This window comes from Polypterus senegalus, chromosome 10, assembly GCF_016835505.1.
Source record: "Polypterus senegalus isolate Bchr_013 chromosome 10, ASM1683550v1, whole genome shotgun sequence".
NCBI lineage: Eukaryota > Metazoa > Chordata > Cladistia > Polypteriformes > Polypteridae > Polypterus > Polypterus senegalus.
In genome coordinates, this window is record NC_053163.1 from 10,269,186 (window position 1) to 10,278,969 (window position 9,784).

At 38.5% G+C, this 9,784-nt stretch overlaps 1 long non-coding RNA gene across 1 annotated transcript; it reads left to right on the forward strand.

The window, feature by feature from the left end:
- The first annotated feature begins 7,720 nt into the window (after positions 1 to 7,720).
- LOC120536694 lies at positions 7,721 to 9,407 on the forward strand. The gene is made up of 2 exons (XR_005635169.1): positions 7,721 to 7,922; positions 8,895 to 9,407. It is a non-coding gene; the product is annotated as an uncharacterized LOC120536694 (long non-coding RNA).
- The last annotated feature ends 377 nt before the right edge of the window (positions 9,408 to 9,784 follow it).

Consider the following 9,784-nt stretch of genomic DNA (forward strand, 5'->3'; position numbering starts at 1 on the left):
ATAGATAGATAGATAGATAGATAGATAGATAGATAGATAGATAGATAGATAGATAGATAGATAGATAGATAGATAGAATTTTATTTGTCCCCATGCACTTCATATTGATTTCTAAGTGCTACTAAATTCTATGTTACCATTCAGTCAATAATGAGTAGCACTGTAAGTTGAGTTACAGAGGAAACATGTCAAGAAAAAGTGGATTATTGTAATTAGAAAGACAATACAGACCCACAAAAGGCAACAATATGCTTCTCTGCACTGCCTGTGTAAAAGTGTTCAGTGTAAGGCCATCAATACAGAAATGAGGTCCTAACTATTTAACTTCATTCCAGGGTGAGCTGATTATTGAGGGAATGTGGGTTTGAATAATGGAGTATGACTGTGCAGTTTCTCAGCTACACATCCTAAAGTTAACATCACAATACAAAACAGCGTGAATTGAATTTAGTAGCAGAGAAAGTCTGATGATTTGAAATACTAAATGGCAGGCAGACACATTTGGAATTACTGCATGAAAATACTTCAAGACAGGAATAAACACCTTTCTTCTTGTATCAAATGGCACTGACTTCACTGGAAGTGAAATGCGATTTGTTTTGCAAATTTGTTTGTGATACAAAATGCAGAGTTTCCATGGAAATTCAGTTTTGAACATAAAAGGTTTCTCTACAAAATGATAATAAAAAGGAATAATCTGAGCATCTCAACAAAGATTCAGGGTAAAAAAGAGTATAAGGTGTACATTTTACTTTCAGCTACTTACTCTTTTCTTGTTTGTTGTTTTATCTGAGTGACCAGTGGAGAGGAGACGAGGAGCGGAGAGGGCCAGGCACACAAAGGTAATGTACAGATAATTTAATTTCTTAATTTCAATATTCTACTCAGTTTACCAAAAAGATGATAGATAGATAGATAGATAGATAGATAGATAGATAGATAGATAGATAGATAGATAGATAGATAGATAGATAGATAGATAGATAGATGAAAAGCTCTATATGGGAAAAATGATTGAGTAATCCATTGTAATTCTTATTTTCTTGTCCTTCATTTTATTTGCATACATCCTTGTTGTTGTGGTAAGATAAAAATATAGCACAAAAAAAACAAACAGATCCAGAGAAGAAACATAGTCAGGTGGCAGGAAGAGATTGTACCAAAAGCAATAGATGTGAAGCAAAATTGAATTGAAAAGGTGAGTCAAAAATTGAGTATTAATTGCATATGTATATTTATTTAATTAATCATTTATCTACCTGTTTTTGTATTGATTAATTTATTAATTTTAATAAATGTAGAAAGTCAAATTTACCCTGGGGACAAATAAAGTTTTGTGTTTGTAGGAATTGGTATTTTTGTTGTTTGAATTTAGATTCCTTTCTGCTCTTGGTTTTGGATTTTTCTTTCAGATTGCATATTTTTGGGACTTGTTCACTTAGGATTGCCTTTTGGTCAGCTCCCTTCTTCTTCTTTTGAACAATCTGTTGTATTGTCTATTTTATTAAATAAGTCCTTTATTTATGGATGACATATTGTGACATCTTAGGTATTATCAATATAAATGAGCTTGATGGACTGTAAAGTTTTTTGCTTGGCCTTTTGTGGTCAAGCCAGGCTTATTGTAATCTATCTCCTTATGAGGTTTTTTGCTATATTTTGGAAGATTTATTCATATTTTGAACTATTAAGATCTATCTATCTATCTATCTATCTATCTATCTATCTATCTATCTATCTATCTATCTATCTATCTATCTACAGAAGGCTACAGGTTTGCTAAAAATCCCGTACACAAAACCAAAAAAAATACAAATATTTTGTTTTATTTTGAAAAGCATATTGTCGTGCCTACATGCACATACATTATGGTTCATGCTTAATCTGTGGATCAGAGCATATTCAGACAGGGAGAAAAGCTTGAAATGGTTTTTGAGAGTTTGCCAGCGCATTACACACAATAAAGCCCACATATACAGGGGCAAAAAAAAATTTAATGTGAACCTATCATGAACGTTTTTGGGTATAAAGTAAACAAACAATGAAGAATATGCAGACTCTAGTTAGACAACATCCTGGTGTGGGGTACAAACCCAGGCCACATTATCCCTAAATCAGCAGTGCTAACCGCTACACCACCATGCCTAGCAGAGTCAGATATGCAGTAAACGTAGTGAAAAGAAGCCCCTTAATAGTTGTGCATTACCACACCACAACTCTTTTACAACACCCCACATCTTGCCTCTTCTTGACACACCTTCCTCCCAACATGAACGTTTGCCCCAACCTTCATTCTGACTAAATTAAATCACTGGCCTTAGCCAACGTGAAATCCTTCATTGGAGTCACATTTACCCCCAATTCTGAATTCAGACAGAAGGTCAGGTGCAGACACCAGAACAAGAAAATGATGGCACACAGTGGCTCTGCACGTCTGAGTTTTATGTGGTGATTAAAAGCTTTAAAGATGGTTGGTTGATTTTTGGAAAGCAGCATTCCATGTTTTAAATGGATGTGGATGGAAATTCATAAAAGTAACACAACCAGAAGAGGATCGTGCAGCCACCATCTTGACAAACAGACCTGGCTAGGATTTACCTCTGTCAGGGCAGAAGTCCTAAATAGTGTGGCATATATATATATATATATATATATATTTTTTTTATTTCATCATTTTAACAGTAAAGCAAGATCGATGCCTAAAGATGGTCACCATTGCAGTTGTTGTGTTTTTATTCGTGGCTGCTGGTGCGGCCTTCGCAGCCATGAAACTCATGGGTAAGTGTCAGCTCAGTTGTTGAGTCTTTCAGTTTTCTTCTGTTCGTTGTTAATTTATTTTTATCGTGACGTACTGCAGTGGTTTGCTAAACCAAACAGATTCATTATGCCGAACCTTCTTGTGATTATTTAAGTTTGTACCTTTTCTCAAATATTTTTAGGCAGCCACTTAAAGATGGTCACTAACATGCAGTGAATTCAAAACATATCTGCTGTTTCTCTGAAGTCTTTCCGGCATTAAATTACTGTAAAGGCTTAAATGAAATGTATAAATGAGGTCCTAGAAATACATGAAGTTAGAACTAGAGGACCAGAAGTGAAATCTGTGATCATACAGTGTAAGAAGAGTTGTAGGACATGTTTAAATTGTTTGAGGGCCAGAGAACTAACCCCAAGTTCCTTGCAAGGGAAAACGAAATTAAAAAACATGGAAGGATCAATTAATTTACCAAGGCTCCTGTTCCACAAGGTGACTTGATGTCAAAGTCCTTCCTTGTTGGATGAACAATTCAAACTGAGCCTTCCAGATGATGGTCTTTTTAAACAGAGTTTGGACCAGAAGGGACTTTGGGAGACTGAGGTTTGTCCACATTTTCATTTTCTACTCTTGTGGAAAAAAGGTGTAGGTGATTATCAACCAACTTTCCTACCAGTCCAGAGTCAATGGAGCTCACACATGGCTTACATGTTTGACAACAAACTGCGTGTTATGCACGATAACTTTATATTTTGTAGTCAACTGTAGGCATAAGTTTAATGTCACTGAGATCTGTGCAGATATGTCTTATAAGACCTGATTTTTACTCGCATGCAGTGCAACAGACACACAGCCAGACTGAGCACAGAAGCTGACACAGGGAACTGCCAGGCAAGCAACATGACAAAAAGATGGACTCGGTCAAATGGAAACTGTGCATATTCAGACTGTGGGAAGCTGTAACCGTGTGCTATTTCTATTATTAAGTCAACGCAAAGTTACGCCCTTGTTTGAAGAGCATTCTTGTCTTGTTTGGAATTGCAAGTTCGTCGAGGTGGTCCTGGATGTGGAGACACAGTATGAAGCCTTGGATCGTTGCCCAGCACACCTTTGAAGCCAACGAATGGATGGAAGACGTCACCACCTGTTCCTGACAATGCCTTCCACATCTGAATTGACGACACTGACAGACTCCACTACAGGATGGGGTCTTGAAATTAGCTTTGTACTATCTGCAGTGTAAGATGACAATAAGCAAAGTGAAGTTATTTCTTCTACATGATATCTTACTGCCGTATCACTAGGGATGGGTATCATCGTTTATGTTATCTCTATATAGATTCGGATTAAGTAACTCGCTGCAATCTCAAATGAACTCATTCTCAGGGAGCGAGCGCCCCCTGCAGGACACATATGTTTATAACGTACTTCCAGCTGGATATGCTAAATTCCAAGCAGCAAAATGTCCAGTTGATAAACAGCGTGAAGGCATGATGGGAAAAGTTATGGTGTGAAAACAAGCAGCCAACATGTGAAGGAGAGATAAGTCACAAATGCATTCAGTCAGTAGGATGCTGCTGGGGTTAAATGGGTCACAAGCTACACAGGTGTGAGAACTGAAACAGCTGTTGTGCATGCAGTTTAACTAAACATGTCAGAGTAAATACTTCAATATAAGAAAGAGGAGTGGGAAATTCACAAGTTGTTAATTTCTGGGAAAACCAAACAAATGCAAAGAAAAGCTTACATCTTTTTTTATCATATTTTAATTTCTGTCATTTCCAGAGAGTCAAACCAAGTGCTGTCCTGAGCTGTGGGTTCCAAACAAAGAGAACTGCTATTATCTTTCGACTAATAAGACAACATGGCAGATGAGTAAGGATGACTGCACCTCAAGGGGCTCAGCTTGCTGTGATTGAGGATGAGGAGGAGCTGGTGAGTAGAAACTGGGAAGAGAGGATAGTCAGGAGTGAAACACAGTCTGACGTTCTGTCCTTTGCTGTTTTCTGCCTTACACTCAGAGCTGTCACGATTGGCCCCCTGCTGCTATAAAAAGCTATTTGACTTTTATTTTTCCTACCTTCTCTAGTTGTTTCACATGGATTCTGGGGTTCTGACCCCAAAATGATCATGAATTTCTTATTGACTTTGCAAATCCTCAAAGAGGTAAAAAGTTGGAAGTTTTGTGGTGTCTTCTTGTGATGTAATTTTGTTTCTTTAATGGGTGCCACCTTTATGTTCAGTTAGAATTGGTTGCTGCCACGGCAATCCATCCCAACAGCACTAAGGGGTGTGCAACGTATGACGACGTCCAGCATCTGATATCAGAGTTCTCTGTTTGATTTTACGTAGATATTTTCTCTTACTGATTTGTCAAGCAAATTTTTTCTTCTGGCTTTAGACTTTGGGTCAGACACTTTTGGTAAGCATTTTTATTTCTTGACAATTGGTCAGCTGTCTTTTTGGTATTGACCTAGACAGATAGATTAGTTTTATAATAGTCATCAGGAACACAAAATTACATAGATAGATAGATAACGTTTACTCCCTAAGGGTGGAATTGAAGAGTCACATAGTGTGGGGTCTCCTCAGTCTGTCAGTGGAACAGGACGGTGACAGCAGTCTGTCACTGAAGCTGCTCCTCTGTCTGGAGATGATCCTGTTCAGTGGATTCTCCATGATTGACAGGAGTCTGCTCAGCGTCCATCGCTCTGCCACGGATGTCAAACTGTCCAGCTCCGTGCCTACAATAGAGCCTGCCTTCCTCACCAGTTTGTCCAGGCGTGAGGCGTACTCCTTCTTTATTCTGCCTCCCCAGCACACCACCGCGTAGAAGAGGGCACTCGCCACAACCGTCTGGTAGAACATCTGCAGCATCTTATTGCAGATGTTGGAGGACGCCAGCCTTCTAAGGAAGTATAGTCGGCTTTGTCCTCTCTTGCACAGAGCATCAGTATTGGCAATCCAGTCCAAGAACTCTGCCTGTTTTTTGACCACGTCTTCTCTCCTAATATCATTTTCAGATTTTCCACTTTATGGATAGACATGTTTGGTACGGCTTCTTCACCAGTCCACCTTGCACAGCACTCAGTGACAGTCACAAGTGGAAAGGCTCTTTTTGCTTAGGAGACAGCATTCCTTTAATGTGGAAAGTGACTTCCTCCACATCTTCTATAATTCGGTGATGGCCGATGTGGTGTGCTGGGCTGGTAAAGTAATTTCAGGAGAGGCCCAACAAATCAACAAGCTGATTAAAAGGGCAGGCTCAGTTTTGGGATGCACTATGAAACCACTGGAGGTCATAGCAAAGGAGAGAAAGCTGAGTGTCATTATTAACAATGCTGCACATCCTCTCTGTGACACAGCGACACTGAGAGCTTTCAGCCATCAAATTGTTCAGTAGAAGTGTGTCAAGAAAAACAATGGAGGCTCCTTTATACCAACACTTATATGCCTATATAGTGCTGCACTGGGATTGGGACTTTGTGTGTGTGTATATTATTTATCTATGCATTTATGTAATTATTTATACAAGAAGCTCTGTGAAAAAAAAACATTTTCACCTGGGTTCAAATATCTATCTATCTATCTATCTATCTATTATGAAAGATGCCCAGACACAGAGAGACACTGAGATAGCCAGATGTTGAAAACACACACTTTTAGTTCTTTCCGCACCTTCTTACACAATAGAGTCAGTGCACCAATCCACAATAATGGCACACAGTCCTTCTCTTTCAATTGCCGCCTCTACTCCACTCCTCCCATCGCAAGCTCCATCCTCTTCCACCCAACTCCGGCTCATTGAATGGATTGAGGCAGCCTCTTTTATAGTTCACCTGGATGTGCTCCAGGTGCTTCCTGATGATCTTCCGGCAGCACTTTCTGGTGTGGCAGAAGTGCTGCCTTAAAAGGTTCCATACTTATCCAGATGTCCCCTAGCAGTGACCATGATCTATCTATCTATTTTATGGTGCCTTTCATATCTATCTATCTATCTATCTATCTATCTATCTATCTATCACACTGGAAAATAGCTTACCAGCATGTTTAGGTAAAAACTATTTCCTTTGAACAGATTTAATAACGGTTTGCCTTTTCTTCATGAGATATTCAATTCTTGAATAGACTGCTAGCCCACTAACTATTAAAGGAAACTTTAAAGTGAAGGTCCCCTCATCAATTCCTGGCCACTTTTCTGTTGTCCATTACAGATGTATAATAAGCCAGAGCCAAACCAAACATCATCAGGTATAAGACAAGTCTTTTAGTCAGGACATTCATTTATATTCATAAGAAATTTGACAAGTAAGAAGAGACCATTACGTTCATCAAGTAAGTTTGTTTAAATTAATACAGTAACAAAGATGTCCCAATATGTAATCCAGATTCTTCGTTAAGGTTGTCAAGTTTTCTGCTTCAACTCCATGCCTCAGTTTTCACCCACAACAGATGTAATTAGGACTGCCAAGTAATTTATTACACAAGATTTTGCGGTGAAGGATAAAACCATAGTACTTAGGAAGCAAAAAAAGCTAAAAACTGAAACCCCTTAGAGGTGTCAATTAAATTAATGAAATAAAAGACATGTACTACAAGGTGTTATTTAATTTCAATTATTCAAGTACTGGACTATCTAAGTATTAACTAGTCTCTTACTTAATTAAATGATTATTTCTTGTTTCCCTGTCTATATATTGCATACCCTACATTCACTCCAGATGGTGAAGTGCTTTGTTTTCAGACTTTATAATTAATTCAGGTAAGTGCTAGAGTTCTGATATTCTTCCATGAACCCCTCTCTTTGTTTATACCTCCTCCATACTCAATATCATTTGACCATTGTAATCCCACTGTTTGTCTTTAGATTTTTCTCTACGGATCCCCACTTTGAATTTATGCAGGTACTAAGTATTCTGTAGTGACTTGGACAAGAAGGGACAGAAATTGAATAAATTTACATGTGATGGTCAAGATGACTGCTGAATTAATGGAGTCCAAAGGTCCTTCAAACATTCATGCTAATTTTTCAATGTTCTGTTTGTTTTTTTGTTCCAGAAGGTTGTCATTCCCCAGTGCAGATCCTTTCTTAGTTTCTGGATTGGACTAAAAAGAACCCTAAGCAGGAATGGATGTGGATTGATGAGCGACCTGCTGATCCCACCTGGTGAGTGACTTTGCTCATTCACCGTCTTTGTAGTGTTTGCCCATATCTCTCTGTGCCTACTTCTGTTTCCTCTCATATACCAAAAATGGAGCACTTTGGCATCAGTTCTATGTGTGTGCCATGGGACCAGGACTGACTTCCTAATCAAGTAGAATTTCCAGCTTCACATCTCTGTTGGAATACCTGGGTTCAGAAAATAAGCAAATGATTATAAGATTATAAATAATTTAAATTTTTAGATAGATATATGAGAAAGGAACTATATAACAGATAGATAGATAGATAGATAGATAGATAGATAGATAGAACTTTATTTGTCCCCAGAGGAAAATTTGGCTTTTTACAGAATCTCTTTAAGTATAACAGTAGATAAATAGATAGATAGATAAATACATATACTGTATATACATCCACACTGTGTTCAGAACTTACACCAAAATGACTAAAACACTTGAAAATTAAAACCAAAGAAAAACTTCTGACTTGGCAGTTATACTCCTAATGAGGCACTCGGTGGGCTTCTCTTGCAGTGATGTCACCAGCCCAGCACAACACAGAATAGAAAATCACACTGGGCATCACAGAGTTGTAGAAGATGTGAAAGATGTCACTTCCCACATTAAAAGGAGCAAAAACAGACTGCGGTTCTGAAACCATCTCAAACTGTCTTTAATGTGGACCCCCAAGTACTAGTAGGAGTGGACCACCTCTACTTCCACTTCATGAATAGTGAACAGACACAGAGACTGTTTGGTGCGGTGAAACTCAATACGCAGTTCCTTAGTTTTGCTGGTGTTAAGGTGTAGATAATTCTTTCTGCTCCAACAAACCAAATTCTCCCCCTGACTCCTCTCCTCTGTCTCGTCCCCCTTATCAATCCACCCAATAAGTGTAGAATCATCAGAGAATTTCTGCAAGTGACAAAGTCTGGTCTTATATTTATAGTCTAAAACTCCCTTTTTTATTTTGCAGGATGAATAAAACTGATCAAGACAAAGAATGCGCCTTCTTAGAAAAAGAGTCAATAACCAGTCAAAACTGCAGCCTTGAAAAACACTGGATCTGTAAGATGAGAGCCAAACATCCGTAGTCTAATCAGAGGAACAATCGTCACAAATAAGTTACGGAGACATGGTCATTTTTCCTTTTCTGTCACAACCCTCTCCCTTTTAAAGCAAAAATGCTTTCTGGACTGAGTTTTCTTTAGCAGCACCTCATGTGAAGTCCCAGAGCAGTTTGTAAGAAGTGGACAACACAGCACCACACAAGCATAGAAATAACCGATGCCGATCAGAGCCGCACAAGAAGACAGGAGTGTGTAGACAACAAGGCCTCCTGTGCTCTGAAGCAGCACTTTATTCACATGGCCAGCATCTCCTGGTCTTATTGTGTTTTATTGGACTCATAAACTGTATATATTTTGGAATGTTGTATGGTGGAGGGTTCATGTTTTCTATGTGTTGCAAAAATAAAAAAACAACAACATACAGCCTATAGGTAACTGAGAAAATGAAGGAAACACCCGAGTAAAGACGGAATACAACTTCACTTCAGTACTTTTAATAAATGAGGTCACTGAGACAGTGAAGCAGCCATCATGACATGAAGGCCCATTAGCTTATCTTGAGGGTCTGTGTTTTTGGGAGAGTAATATTCAGAATAATTTAGCGAGAGTTTCAGTAACAAAGACTGCTTTTCCTCATGTTGCTTTAAGAGTTATTAAGATGACACTCGGTGGAAGATTGATGAACAGACAGTATGAGCAAACAGCAGCTACTTATGAGACAAACTCTTTCAATGTCTTTTCTGGACATTGGTTCATAATACAAGGAAAAACAGAAAAGGAGCTCTGGATTGTTTAA